Here is a 13,868-nt window from a genome sequence, read left to right on the forward strand (position 1 = left end):
ACTGAAGCTGAGGGCGCCAACCAGCACCAGACCTACCCCGCCGCCCTAAGCAGGCAGAAGCCACACACAGGACTGGCCACAGGCGGAACAATGAGACCTTGGGCCACAACATTCAGAGCAAGAAAGGCCACGGATACCAAACCCCGCCTCCTAACTTTACACACGAGAAAGCAGAGGGAGGCTGAGAGGGGAGGATCGCTTGAGCCCAGGAGTTTGAGGTTATAGTGAGCTTTGATTCCCCCTCTGGACTCCAGCCAGGGTGACAGAGTAAGACCCTGTCTCAAAAAAGAAAGAAAAAATAAGAAAAACAATCACATATCCCTTTTGTTAGCAGAGCATAAACTGAAACCCACAACCCCCAATTCCTAGTTCAACCTTCTTTCCTCTACCCCAGGCCTCACCTGTTGGATTTTTCTTTGGGGTGCTATCTGCCTATCTACTTTTTCTTTTTTCTTTTTTTTTTTTTTTTTGAGACAGTCTCACTCGGTCAACCAGGTTGGAGTGCAGTGGCACGATCTCAGCTCACTGCAGCCTCCACATCCCAGGCTCAAGCGATTTTCCCGCCTCAGCCTCCTGAGTAGCTGGGACTACAGGCATCTGCCATCATGCCTGGCTAATTTTTGTATTTTTAGTTGATATGGGATTTAAGCATGTTGGCCAGGCTGGTTTCAGACTCCTGACCTCAGGTGATCCACCCACCTCGGCCTCCCAAAGTGCTGGGATTACAGACGTGAGCCACTGTACCCAGCCTTCTGCCTTTTTATCCCTTTTTTACCCTTGGTGGCTGTATTGGAGAGCCTTCTCCAGAAAAACAGAATCAATAGGATGTGTGTGCACGCAAGTGCGTGTGTGTGTGCGTGTGTGTGTGTGTGTATGTGTTGAGAAAGATTTAAGGAATTGGCTCATGCAATTATGCAGGCTGGCAAATGCACAGTCTGCAGGGCAGGGGCCAGGCTGGGGACAAGGGAGCCTGAAGCAGTCTGCAGTCAGAGCTCCCTGCTTCTAACGAAAGGTGGTTCTTTTCTCTTAAGACCTTCACCGGATTGGATGAGGCCCACCCCATTGTGAAGGATAATCTGCTTTACTCAAAGTCGACTGATTTAAATGTTAATCTTATCTTAAAAATGCCTTCACAGCAATTTTCATATGTGTCTGACCAAATATCTGGTTGCTGTGTCCCAGACAAATTGACACATAGGATTAACCATTACGCCAGAAGCCCTCCTTCCCTCCCGCCCAGCCAGCCCCAGGGCTTTTACCCTCCCATGTCCTTTGCCCCAGCAATAGCTGGCTTTGCAAAGGGGAAGAGCGCTCCCCTCCCAGGAGTCAGTACACTTTGAGAGAAGAGCAAGATTTTAAAATATAGCTTCAGAAACAGTCGCTATGAAACTGTAGCGAGTGCGAGTATTTCCCTGTTGCTTTGTTGACTTGTTGCTTTGTTGCTTTGTTGCTTTGGGTTTGTTTTGTTTTTACTTCTAAATCAAACTTGCAGCCGGGAGTGGTGGCTCACGCCTGAAATCCCAGCATTTTGGGAGGCTGAGATGAGGCAGGACGATCCTTTGAGGCCAAGAGTTTGAGACCAGCCTGGGCAACATAGCAAGCCCCTTGTCTCAAAAAAAAAAAAAAAAGTTAAAAATTAACCAGGCATGGTGGCACACGCCTGCACTTCCAGCTACTCAGGAGGCTGAGGCAGGAGGATAGCCTGAGCACAGGAGTTCAAGGCTGCAGTAAGCCAGGATCACGCCACTGTACTCCAGCCTAGGAGATGGAGTGAGATCCTGTCTCCAAATTTTTTTTTTAAAAAACCAAACTTCCATAAATAGCTGCTGTAAAAACTAGCCTCGAGCCATAATGGAGGTCAGCATGCCCAGGATGCCTGCCTCCCCAGGTGTGTTTTTAGAGTTGAACTAGTTTCGAAATTCCTAGGTTCTCCATGTCACCAGGCACGGAGATGTGTTGCATCTACTCTCCAAATCATCCTCACCAAAGGTTCAGCACCTTCGACAAGAACTCACCTCCCTGGAAGCAGCCTCTTTACTAGACAGACTCACTGGAAGGAAGAAATCCTGAACTGTTTGTCAGATGTTAGCATTTTAGAGCTACAACCATTCCACAGTTTTAGAGAAATGTTTTCAAAGACCCATGTTCCTCTCTTTGCAGCTCTGGTTTCTTAAATGGTAAGAAATGGCTGGGTGTGGTGGCTTATGCCTGTAATCCCAGCACTTTGGGAGGCTGAGGAGGGTGGATCATGAGGTCAGGAGTTCAAGACCATCCTGGCCAACATGGTGAAACCCCATCTCTACTAAAATACAAAATTAGCCAGGCATGATGGCGCACTCCTGTAGTCCCAGCTACTTGGGAGGCTGAGGCAGGGAAATCACTTGAACCTGGAAGGCAGAGGTTGCAGTAAGCTGAGATCGCGCCACTGCACTCCAGCCTGGTGACAGAGCAAGACTCTTGTCTCAAAAATCAAAAAAAAAAAAAAAAAAAAAAGGTAAGAAAGACATAAAATGTGTTAAATGCAGAGTCCCATTCCCTTGTCTGAAGTGTCAGCCTGTTGGCATTCCAGTGGTTATTTTTGCCCTGCAAGTATAAAATTAAATAGAAAATTCTGAAGCTTTCTATTTATTTCTGTCTTTTCTCTTCTGCCTGCTTTGAATCTGCTATTATTAGGCTACTCATGTTGAGATAAAATTTACTGTCTCAAGGTTACTTGTAGAATTTGTTCTGGCTAAAATGTAAACCTTAGAAACTCACTTGAAACTGTGAAAGGAAAATATCTTGGGACACAAAATGACTAAAGCTAAAGGGAAAAGTCAAGCTGGGAACTGCTTAGAACAAACCTGCCTCCCATTCTATTCAAAGTCACCCCTCTGCTGACTGAGATAAAAGCTTATCTGATTGCTTCCTTTGGAGAGGCTAACCAGGAACTCAAAAGAATGCAACCATTTGGCCGGGCGCAGTGGCTCACGCCTGTAATCCCAGCACTCTGGGAGGCCAAGACAGGCGGATCACCTGAGGCCAGGAGTTTGAGACCAGCCTGACCAACATGGAGAAACCCCGTCTCTACTAAAAAAATACAAAATCAGCCGGGCATGGTGGCGCATGCTTGTAATCCTAGCTACTTGGGAGGCTGAGGCAGGAGAATCGCTTGAACCCGGGAGGTGGAGGTTGCAGTGAGCCAAGATCACGCCATTGCACTCCAGCCTGGGCAGCAAGAGCAAAACTCTATCTCAAAAAAAAAAAAAAAAAAGAAAAGAAAAGAAAAAAAAAAGGAATGCAACCATTTGTCTCTTATCTACCTATGACCTGGAAGCCCCCTCCCCACTTCGAGTTGTCTTGCCTTTCCAGTCCCAACCAATGTTCATCTTACATATGCTGATTGATGTCTCATGTCTCCCTAAAACGTATAAAACCAAATTGTGCTCTGACCACCTTGGGCACCTGTCGTCAGGACTTCCTGAGGCTGCCTCATGGGTGCATGTCCTCAATCTTGGCAAAATAAACTTTCTAAATTAACTAAGACCTGTCTCAAATTTTCGGGGTTCACAAAACTGAAGGAAGTGATAAGAAAAAAAAAAAGCTTTTTAAAAACCAAACTTCCATGAAGATTACTTTACCCAAAATTTTGATCCACAGCTCTCCTTGGATTACTGATTGGATGTCTGGGTCATTTTCAGTTAAGGAAAGTTTAGGATACAGGAAAACATATCTCTAAAATTATGAAATGGTCCAGGCGCGGTGGCTCAGGCTTGTAATCCCAGCACTTTGGGAGGCTGAGGGGGGTGGATCACCTGTGGTCAGGAGTTCAAGACCAGCCTGGCCAACATGGTGAAACCCCATCTCTACTAAAAATACAAAAAAAAAAAAAAAGTTAGCTAAGCATGGTGCTGCGTACCTGAAATAAGGAAGAAAGGAGCCAGTAAGTAGGGAAGAGAAAGATGTGATGAAAGTTATGGATATGGGCGAGGCACCATGGCTCATGCCTGTAGTCCCAGCACTTTGGGAGACTGAGGTGGCCAGATCGCTTGAGGAGTTTGAGACCAGCCTGATCAACATGGTGAAACCCTGTCTATACAAAAAATTACAAAAATTAGCAGGGTGTGGTGGTTCATGCCTGTAGTCCCAGCTACTTGGGAGGCTAAGACAGGAGGATCACTTGAACCTGGGAGGTGGAAATTGCAGTGAGCTGAGATTATGACACTGCACTCCAGCCTGGGCAACAAAGTGAGACTCTGTCTTGAAAAAAAAAAAGCTATGGATATGAAGATGTATTTTTGGTAAGGAAGGTTATATAGAAAAGAGAATAATTTTGTACGAAAAAGGATCTTGGGCCGGGTGCGATGGCTCAAGCCTATAATCCCAGCACTTTGGGATGCCAAGGCGGGCGGATCACTTGAGCTCAGGAGTTCTGAGACCAGCCTGACCAACATAGTGAAACCCTGTCTCCACTAAAATTTAAAAAATTAGCCAGGCATTGTGGCAGGCATCTGTAATCCCAGCTACTCAGGAGGCTGAGTGAGGCAAGAGGATCACTTGAACCCTGGAGGCGGAGGTTGCAGTGAGTCGAGATGGTGACACTGCACTGCAGCCTAGGCAACAGAGCAAGACTCCATCTCAAAAAAAAGAAAAGAAAAAGTAAAAGAAAAAGGATCTTGTATGGTAAATTATTGTCCTACGTTGGTGCAAAAGTAATTGCAGTTTTGGACTGTAAATTTTAAATCATTATAACAAGGCTCAAACACATCTTTATTAATCAAAATAGGAACCGTTACAATCAACACATTTTTGCCAACGAAAAATAAATGTGTTTATTCCTGTAGCATAAAAATCAATGCTTTGGGATTTGACGAACTCTTGGAAAGCACTTTCTGCATCCTGGTGGTTGTGGAAGCGTTTTCCCTCAAAAAGTTGTCGAGATGCTTGAAGAAGTGGTAGTCAGTTGGTGAGAAGTCAGGTGAATATGGCGGATGAGGCAAAACTTTGCAGCCCAATTTGTTCCACTTTTGAAGCGTTGGTTGTGTGATGTGCGGTGGGGCGCTGTGGTGGAGAAGAATTGGGCCCTTTCTGTTGACCAATGCCGGCTGCCGTCGTTGCAGTTTTCGATGCATCTCTTCGATTTGCTGAGCATACTTCTCAGATGTAATGGTTTCACTGGGATTCGGAAAGCTGTGGTGGATCAGACTGGCACAGACCACCAGACAGTGACCAGGACCTGTTTTTGGTGCAAGTTTGGCTTTGGGAGGTGCTTTGGAGCTTCTCGGTCCAACCACTGAGCTGGTTGTCGCCAGTTGTATAAGATCCACTTTTCGTCTTACATCACAATCGGATCAAGAAATGGTTCACTGTTGTTGTGGAGAATAAGAGAAGATGACACTTCAAAATTACAATTTTTTTGATTCTCGCTCAGCTCATGAGGCACCACTTATTGAGCTTTTTCACCTTTTCAATTTATGTCAGATGCTGATCGACTGTAGAACGGTCGACGTTGAGTTCTTCAGCAGCTTCTCATGTAGCTGTGAGAGGACCGGCTTCAGTGATTGCCGTCAACTGGTCGTTGTCAACTTCCGATGGCCGGACACTATGCTCCTCACCTTCAAGGCTCTTGTCTCTGCAAAACTTCTTGACTCACCACTGCACTGTGTGTTAGCAGTTCCTGGGTCAAATGCGTTGTTGATGTTGCAGGTTTTCTCCGCTGCTTTACGATCCATTTTGAACTCGAATAAGAAAATTGCTTGAGGCCGGGCGCGGTGGCTCACGCCTGTAATCCCAGCACTTTGGGAGGCTGAGGCAGGTGGATCACAAGGTCAGGAGATTGAGACCATCCTGGCTAACACTGTGAAACCCCATCTCTACTAAAAATACAAAAAACTAGCCGGGCGTGGTGGTGAATGCCTGTAGTCCCAGCTACTCGGGAGGCTGAGGCAGGAGAATGGCGTGAACTCGGGAGGCTGAGCTTGCAGTGAGCCGAGATCTCACCACTGCACTCCAGCCTGGGCAACAGAGCAAGACTCTGTCTCAAAAAAAAAAAAAAAAAAAGAAAAGAAAATTGCTCGAATTTCCTTTTTGTCTAACATTATTTCCATAGTCTTAAATAAATATAAAATAAAGCAGCAAGTAATAAGTCATTAGCAAAAAAAAAGTGAGAAATGTGCATGAAAATGATGTGTAGCATGACCACATGTATCTGAGAATATATTATCAAACGGCAAATTTCAACAATGCAAAAACCGCAATTACTTTTGCACCAACCTAATATTTACAAAAGAGGGAAGTTTAAGACAAGTCAGAAAGTCCAAGCACTGCCCGAATGCAGTGCCTCACACCCAGAATCCCAGCACTTTGGGAGGCTGAGGCAGGAGGATTGCTTGAGCCATTTCATAGATGGTCTGTGTAAGTTGTCATAAGGTTTGCAAATGGGAATTTAGGAAAGAAATTTTGTATGCGATTAACTTGGTTATAATTAAAAGGAAATTGGTCAGGCACGGTGGCTCATGCCTGTAATCTCAGCACTTTGGGAGGCTGAGGTGGGCTGATCATATGAGGTCAGGAGTTCAAGTCCAGTCTGACCAACATGGTGAAACCCCGTCTCTACTACAAAAAATAGCCGGGCATGGTGGCCCATTCCTGTAATTCCAGCTACACAGGAGGCTGAGGCAAGAGAATCGCTTGAACCTGGGAGACAAAGGTTGCAGTGAGCCAAGATCGTGCCACTGCATTCCAGCCTGCATTCCAGCCTGTAATTTTTTTTACAAAAAAATTTAAAAAAAAATTTTTAATGGAATTTTTAAGAAAGGAAATCATTTATAATAGTCCTGTATGTTAAAACAAAGCTTCTTTAAAGTATTGATTTGCTGTCAATAAAATTAATTGAACTTTTGCTTTTCATAATAATTCTATAATCTGTTTCTGCCTTTTCTCTGTTGAGAAGGCCTGAGATGGAAACTCAGCTTTTTTGTCAGCTCTTGTAACTTTTTTCCTCTGGTTTCAATTTTACTGTTATGGCCTAAGGCTGAAATGTTTTATCTTGAAGGTCAAAACAGAAAACACTGTTTTCCTCCATTCTGTACTCTAGGCTTTTTTTGATATGTCTAAATTTTCAGTGTAATCAAGAAACTTCCTATGCTGTTCCTAAGAGTCATGTATTCCCCTGGTGTACTCATAACCTTGAACACACTCTTCCTGTGTCTGATTAAATTCCAGTACTTTTTTATCAAACTTGACTTCCAGGTTATCTAAGTGGGCTTCTCGTAAGGAGAAGCAGTCACTGCAGAAGATTTTTCTTTGCTTTTTTGGTAACTGGCTTAAGAGACAAGATTTTATAATTCTCATGCTGTCTTTATTAGGTTTTTGATTACAAAAACTGAAATGTAAAAAGGTCAAGGTTTTTACATCCGTATTACCTTCTGTATTGCCTGTAAAGTCTTTTGATTATCACTTTTGTTAAGTAAGCAACTGTTATTTTACAATGACCTGTGCTTCTGTTTGGATCAGATGTTTTGAGCCTTTTAACATCTTTAATAAACGTCCTCAAAATCAAAATCCTAAATTAAGTCTCTGAGGTGTCTTATTGCTGGGGCTTATTAAATCTATAAAAATTAATTGCTGCAAGGTTATAGAACTTTTTTTATTTTTTGAGACGGAGTCTCGCCCTGTCGCCCAGCCTGGAGTGCAATGGCGAGATCCTGGCTCATTGCAACCTCCGGCTCCTGGGTTCAAGTGATTCTCCTGCCTCAGCCTCCCAAGTAGCTGGGATTACAGACACGTGCCACCACGTTCCAGCTAATTTTTTTGTACCTTTAGTAGAGACGGGGGTTCCACCATTTTGGTCAGGCTGGTCTCGAACTCCTGACCTAGTGATCCGTCCACCTCGGCCTCCCAAAGTGCTGGGATTACAGGCGCGAGCCACCTTGCCCAGCTGTAGAACCTTTTTACAGCTTCCAGTCAGACCATGAACTCCAGTATCACCACTTCTGGCCTGATAATTACATTTACTGGAAGCAAATCAGCTGAAGAACTCCCTTAGCCCGTTGAGAGAGTCCCTATCAGGGTTTATTAACTAATTTTCGTGCTGTTAAGTTGCAGGGCCTTGACTCCTGGGTACACATATCATATCTGAAGAACGCACTGACTCCTACCAGAAACTGACACCAAACTCAAGGTGACCAGAGCCTCATCTTTAGAACCGGGCAAAGGTGACACTCAAAGCAAACTGCTTTCCTGAAACACAGGGACAGGCCTGTATTCAAACACATTAAGGTTCATTTAGGCCGGGTGCGGTGGCTCACACCTGTAATCCCAGCACTTTGGGAGGCCGAGGTGGGCGGATCCACGAGGTCAGGAGATCAAGACCATCCTGGCTAACATGTGAAACCCCGTCTCTACTAAAAATACAAAAAATTAGCCGGGCGTCGTGGCGGGCGCTACTCGGGAGGCTGAGGCAGGAGAATGGCATGAACCCGGGAGGTGGAGCTTGCAGTGAGCTGAGATCCCGCCACTGCACTCCAGCCTGGGCGACAGAGCAAGACTCCATCTCAAAAAAAAAAAAAAAAAAGGTTCATTCAATAATTTTGCCTTTATTTGAAATAATGTAATTTATTCTACGCCTAGATACTAAATAATTTAAAGGTTTAATTTTTTTCTATCATTTGCAAAACTAGGCAGGGCTTGTGACCTTTTTGTTTAAAATGTTGTTAGTTCCTTGTGTTTGTTGTGTCTCCAGAATTTGAACTATACAATCCCTCCAGGCCCAGCATAAGATTGTAAGGGCCAATTCTGAGGAATAAAATTAATTCAGATCCTCCAACTCAAGGATGGGCACAGAGATGCCTCAGCAGCTTAACAAAATGCTTGTGTTTTGTATAGCTAATTGCTACAAACCAGATTACGGTGGCTCAATGCACATAATTTATAAATAAGTCAATTTTGTTACCTTGTCTTTTGGCTTTTGGTTTTTGGCTCTTATGTTGCTTAAAAGAGATTTGAAGATTAATGAGTGCCTGCCCACTTCCATTCCATTTGGCTTAGAATATTTAATTGGTTATAAGTCTTTTGACTCTAAGTCCCTTAGCCATAGGGGTCCCACTGAGGGACATGACAGACCTGGCGCAGGTAGCACACCACCCCAGCATCAATATGGGACAAAATAAAAGCTTGGCCATTGACACTGCCTCTGGCATACCTTGACAAAAAGCAGACTATAAACTAAAAAAAATCTGCAGCCTCCCCAGTAGAATGGACACGCCTCTTGCCCAAAGGGGATCCGATAAAAAAAAAACAAAACCTGAAAAACTAGTTCAGGCCATGATGGAAAGCTGGGGGTCAGACACGCCTCACTCCACTTTCCCCCATGCCTTGGAATTCAGGCACAAATGACCAGGCAAAATGCCTTTGCACCCTTGAAAAGAAAAACCCTCCTGCTGATTTTATGTGGGATGCTGTTAAAGCTGCTGTACCTTCTAGTACCTGGTTTTTACCACTTTTGGGCCCGTTAAGGGTGATCTCATCATTGTTAATATTTGGCCCATGCATATTCAACTTGCTCGTAAAGTGCCTGTCTCTGGTTACAGCAGATCCAGATAAAGGTGATCTTCAAGCTAGGGTTCCAGCCGCTTCCTGTCTTGGAATCAGACTCTCCTGCTGTCCCCTGGGGACCCTTAGATCAAGCAGCCCTCGGTAGGCAGGGCCAGGGCTCTTAAATCAGTAGGAAGATGTCACAGAAGACTGACCTCCTCCCTCATCTCCCTCAAGAATAAGGGAAGGAATGGCTGAGCACGGTGGGTGGCTCATGCCTGTAATCCCAGCACTTTGGGAGGCCAAGGTAGGCAGATCACTTGAGCTCAAGAGTTTGAGACCACCCTGCACAACATGGCAAAAACCCATCTCTACCAAAAATACAAAAATTAGCCGGGCGTGGTAGCACACAGCTGTGGTCCCAGATACTCAGGAAGCTGAAGTGTGAGGATCACTGGAGCCTGGGAGGGGGAGGCTGCAGTGAGCCATGATTACGCCACTGCATCCCAGCCTGGGTAACAGAGTGAGACCCGGTCTCAAAAAAATAAAGAAAGAAAATAAATAAAAGAAGAAGGGATGGAAATCTCTGAGGGGGAAAATGAGATGGCAATAGCACTGGGTGGTCATAGGAGGATGGAAAAACCCAAACAACAGGTAGAATAAGAACGAGGCAAAGAAACCACAGGTTAACAGAAAACCCAAAATAAGGAAGAGAAAATAGTCAAATCCTGGTTAGGGTGATATGTCCGTGATCCTGGGAAAACTCGAATAAGAGGAAAAGTCTGTGGTAATGGGGGAGGGAGTCCCTGAAATCACTCCTTTTCCAGAATACCTTATGATTATTCCACCCCCTAATTAAAAAAAAAATCCATAAAATTAGAAACTCAAACTCTGATGTGAGTGACTCACTCTGCTGAGCACGCCCGCAAGTCTCTCTTACGTGTGTGCTTTCGCTTTGCGGTAAAAGCTTCTTGCCTTTCGTTTCATTCTGACGTGTCCCTGAATTCTTTCTCGTGCTGGTGTCAAGAACTTGTAAACTGGCTGGGGCTGGGGTCTCAGTGGCATCCGGAGACCCGCCTGAGACCTCCGACAGCTGTAGGTGATTGAGGGCGCCAATCATATAGGGGTCGGAGGGTGATGGAATGCACCTTAATTTTAATCTGAGTGTCATGGAAAATAGTTGGATGGTTCTATGCAGAGGAGTGACATGATCTGACTTATAAGAAAGATCATTCTATTGCTGTAGGAAAGCAGGGAGGTTAATTTATTAACAGAAGGTGTTATGGGTTGAGTTGTGCCTCCTCAAAATATGTTAAATCCTAACCCCTAGCACCTGTGACTATAACCGTAACTGGAAGTGAGGTCTTTATAGATTATTGAATTAAGATGAGATGAGCTCATTAGGGTGGGCCTACTCCAATATGACTGGTGTCCTTAAAGGAGAGGAAAATCCCACGTGAGGACGAGGAGACCATCATGTGATGACAGAGGCAGAGGCTGGGGAGGGTGCCAAGGGCATTCTACAGTAAACCTGAAACACTTGTTCAGGCCGAGATGGAAAGGGGGGTTGGATGCCTCATTATACCCTCCTCCCTTTGGAATTCAGGCACAGTTGACCAGCATTAACGTTAAAACAGAGACCTTAAGACTGACAAAGCAGACTTTTTGTAGCAATAAGATACCAATGTGACAGATTGCAAACCCTGAAAGAAACTGGAGTATTTTACCCCAAATATATTCATTTGGCACATTTTGAAATAGCCTTGCAAAGCTGTCTCTTTGGGGAAAAACATCTACATTCTGTAGAGAATCCCCTTCCTTTTCCATGTCTTTTTCTTGATCCAGGAGATAATTTACTAAGACTCTGGCACCTGAAGTTTGATAAGAAACATTTACAAAGTCCAGGTGTGGTGAGCCACACCTGTAATGCCAGCACTTTGGGAGTCCAAGGCAGAGGATCACTTGAGGTCAGGAGTTTGAGACCAGCCTGGCCAACACAGTGAAACCCTGTCTCTACTAAAAATACAAAAATTAGCTGGGTGTGGTGGTGCACACCTGTAGTTCCAGCTACTTGGGAGGCTGAGTAGGGAGATCACTTGAACCTGGGGGGCAGAGGTTGCAGTGGGCCAAGATTGTGCCATTGGACTCCAGCCTGGGCAACAGAGTGAGACTCTGTCTCAAACAACAACAACAAGAAGAAGAAACATTTACAATCCATTCGCTCTGAAGCCTGCTACCTGGAGGCCTCATCTGCACAACCCCTTATCTTAACCCAGACACTTCCTTCTATTGATTCCAAGTCTTTAAGTAAACTTTCAACCAATTGCCCATCAGAATATCTTTCAATCCACCTATGACTGGAAGCCCCTCTCTTGGAGTTGTCCCACCTTTCTGGGCTGAACCAATGTACTTCTTACATGTACTGATTGATGTCTTCTGTATCCCTACCATGTATAAAACCATGCTGCAGCCCGACTAGCTTGGGCACATGTTCTCAGGATCTGCTGGGCCTATGTTACAAGCCATAGTCACTCATCTTTGGATCAAAATAAATCTCAAATATTTGACTCTTTTCGTTGATACTCATGCAGCAGACTATTGCCATCATCCAGGCTACACACTGTTAAATGGAAAAACCTTAGACACGTGTATATTTTAACTGAGTGATTTGAGCAAAACAAAGCAGATTCTTCAATGGGGCAGCCCTCCAAACCAGAGCAGATGAGAGAACTTCAACCAGGAACATGATCTGACAGCACCTATAGGAAACAGAAGTGTGTGATGGAGACAGCTAATTTGATTATAGCTTCATTGCTTAACTAGTTACAGAGTTTCCTGCCATTAAGTATAAAGCTCAGTTACCGTAGTTGTTAAACTCCTTATTGGTTTGGTCTGGTAGGTGTATTTCAGGGTTTCACTCTGTTATCAGAAAGGGGTTCCAATCCAGACCTCAAGAGGGTTCTTGGACCTTGTGCAAGAAAGAATTCTGGGTGAGTCCATAAATTGAAAGCAAATTTATTAAGAAAGGGAATAAAAGAATGGCTACTCCATAGGCAGAGCAGTGGCACTGGCTGCTTGACTGAGTATACTTATGAGAGGTGAAGCCAGCTGGACTTCCTGGGTCGAGTGGGGTCTTGGAGAACTTTTCTGTCTTACAAGAGGATTGTAAAATGCACCAATCAGCACTCTGTAGCTAGGATTGTAAAATGCACCAATGAGCGCTCTGTAGCTACCAAGAGGATTGTAAAATGCACCAATCAGTGCTCTGTAAAATGCACCAATTAGCAGGATCCTAAAAGTAGCCAACTGCAGGAAGGAATGAAAAAAGGGGATTCTGATAGGGCAGAAACAGAACATGGGAGGGGACAAATAAGGGAATAAAAGCTGCCCCACCCCGCCCCACCAACCAGCAGCAGCAATCTGCTTGGGTCCCCTTCCATGCTGTGGAAGCTTTGTTCTTTTGCTCTTCATAATGAATCTTTTTTTTTTTTTTGAGATGGAGTCTCACTCTGTCGCCCAGGCTGGAGTGCAGTGGCATGATCTCAGCTCACTGCAAGCTCCGCCTCCCGGGTTCACGCCATTCTCCTGCCTCAGCCTCCTGGGTAGCTGGGATTACAGGCGCCCGCCACCACGTCCGGCTAATTTTTTGTATTTTTAGTAGAGACAGGGTTTCACGGTGTTAGCCAAGATGGTCTCGATCTCCTGACCTTGTGATCCACCCGCCTCAGCCTCCCAAAGTGCTGGGATTATAGGCATGAGCCACCACGACTGGCATCTTCATAATAAATCTTGCTGCTGCTCACTCTTTGGGTCCATGCCACCTTTAAGAGCTGTAACACTCACTGTGAAGGTCCCTGGCTTCATTCTTAAAGTCAGCGACACCATGAATCCACCATTAGGAACCAACTCCAGACACACTTATAGTTATCTCTCGATTATAGGCTAAATAAGGAGAGGATTATTCATGAGTTTTCTGGGAAAGGGGTTGGCAATTCCTGGAACTGAGGGTTTCTCCCCTTTTCAGACCATATAGAGTAATTTCCTGATGTTGCCATAGCATTTGTAAACTGTCATGGCGCTGGTAGGAGTGTCTTTTAGCATGCTAATGCATTATAATCAGCAAATAATGAGCAGTGAGGACACCACAGGTCACTTTTGTGGCCATCTTGGTTTTGGTAGGCTTTGGGCCGGTTTCTTTACTGTGTCATCTTATCAGTGGGGTCTTTGTGACCTGTATCTTGTGCCCACCACCTATCTCATCCTGTAGCTAAGAATGTCTAACCTCCTGGGAACGCAGCCCAGTAGGTCTCACCCTCATTTTACCCAGTCCCTATTCAAGATGGAATCGCTCTGGT

The sequence above is a fragment of the Pongo pygmaeus genome, chromosome 14, assembly GCF_028885625.2.
Source record: "Pongo pygmaeus isolate AG05252 chromosome 14, NHGRI_mPonPyg2-v2.0_pri, whole genome shotgun sequence".
Taxonomy (NCBI): domain Eukaryota; kingdom Metazoa; phylum Chordata; class Mammalia; order Primates; family Hominidae; genus Pongo; species Pongo pygmaeus.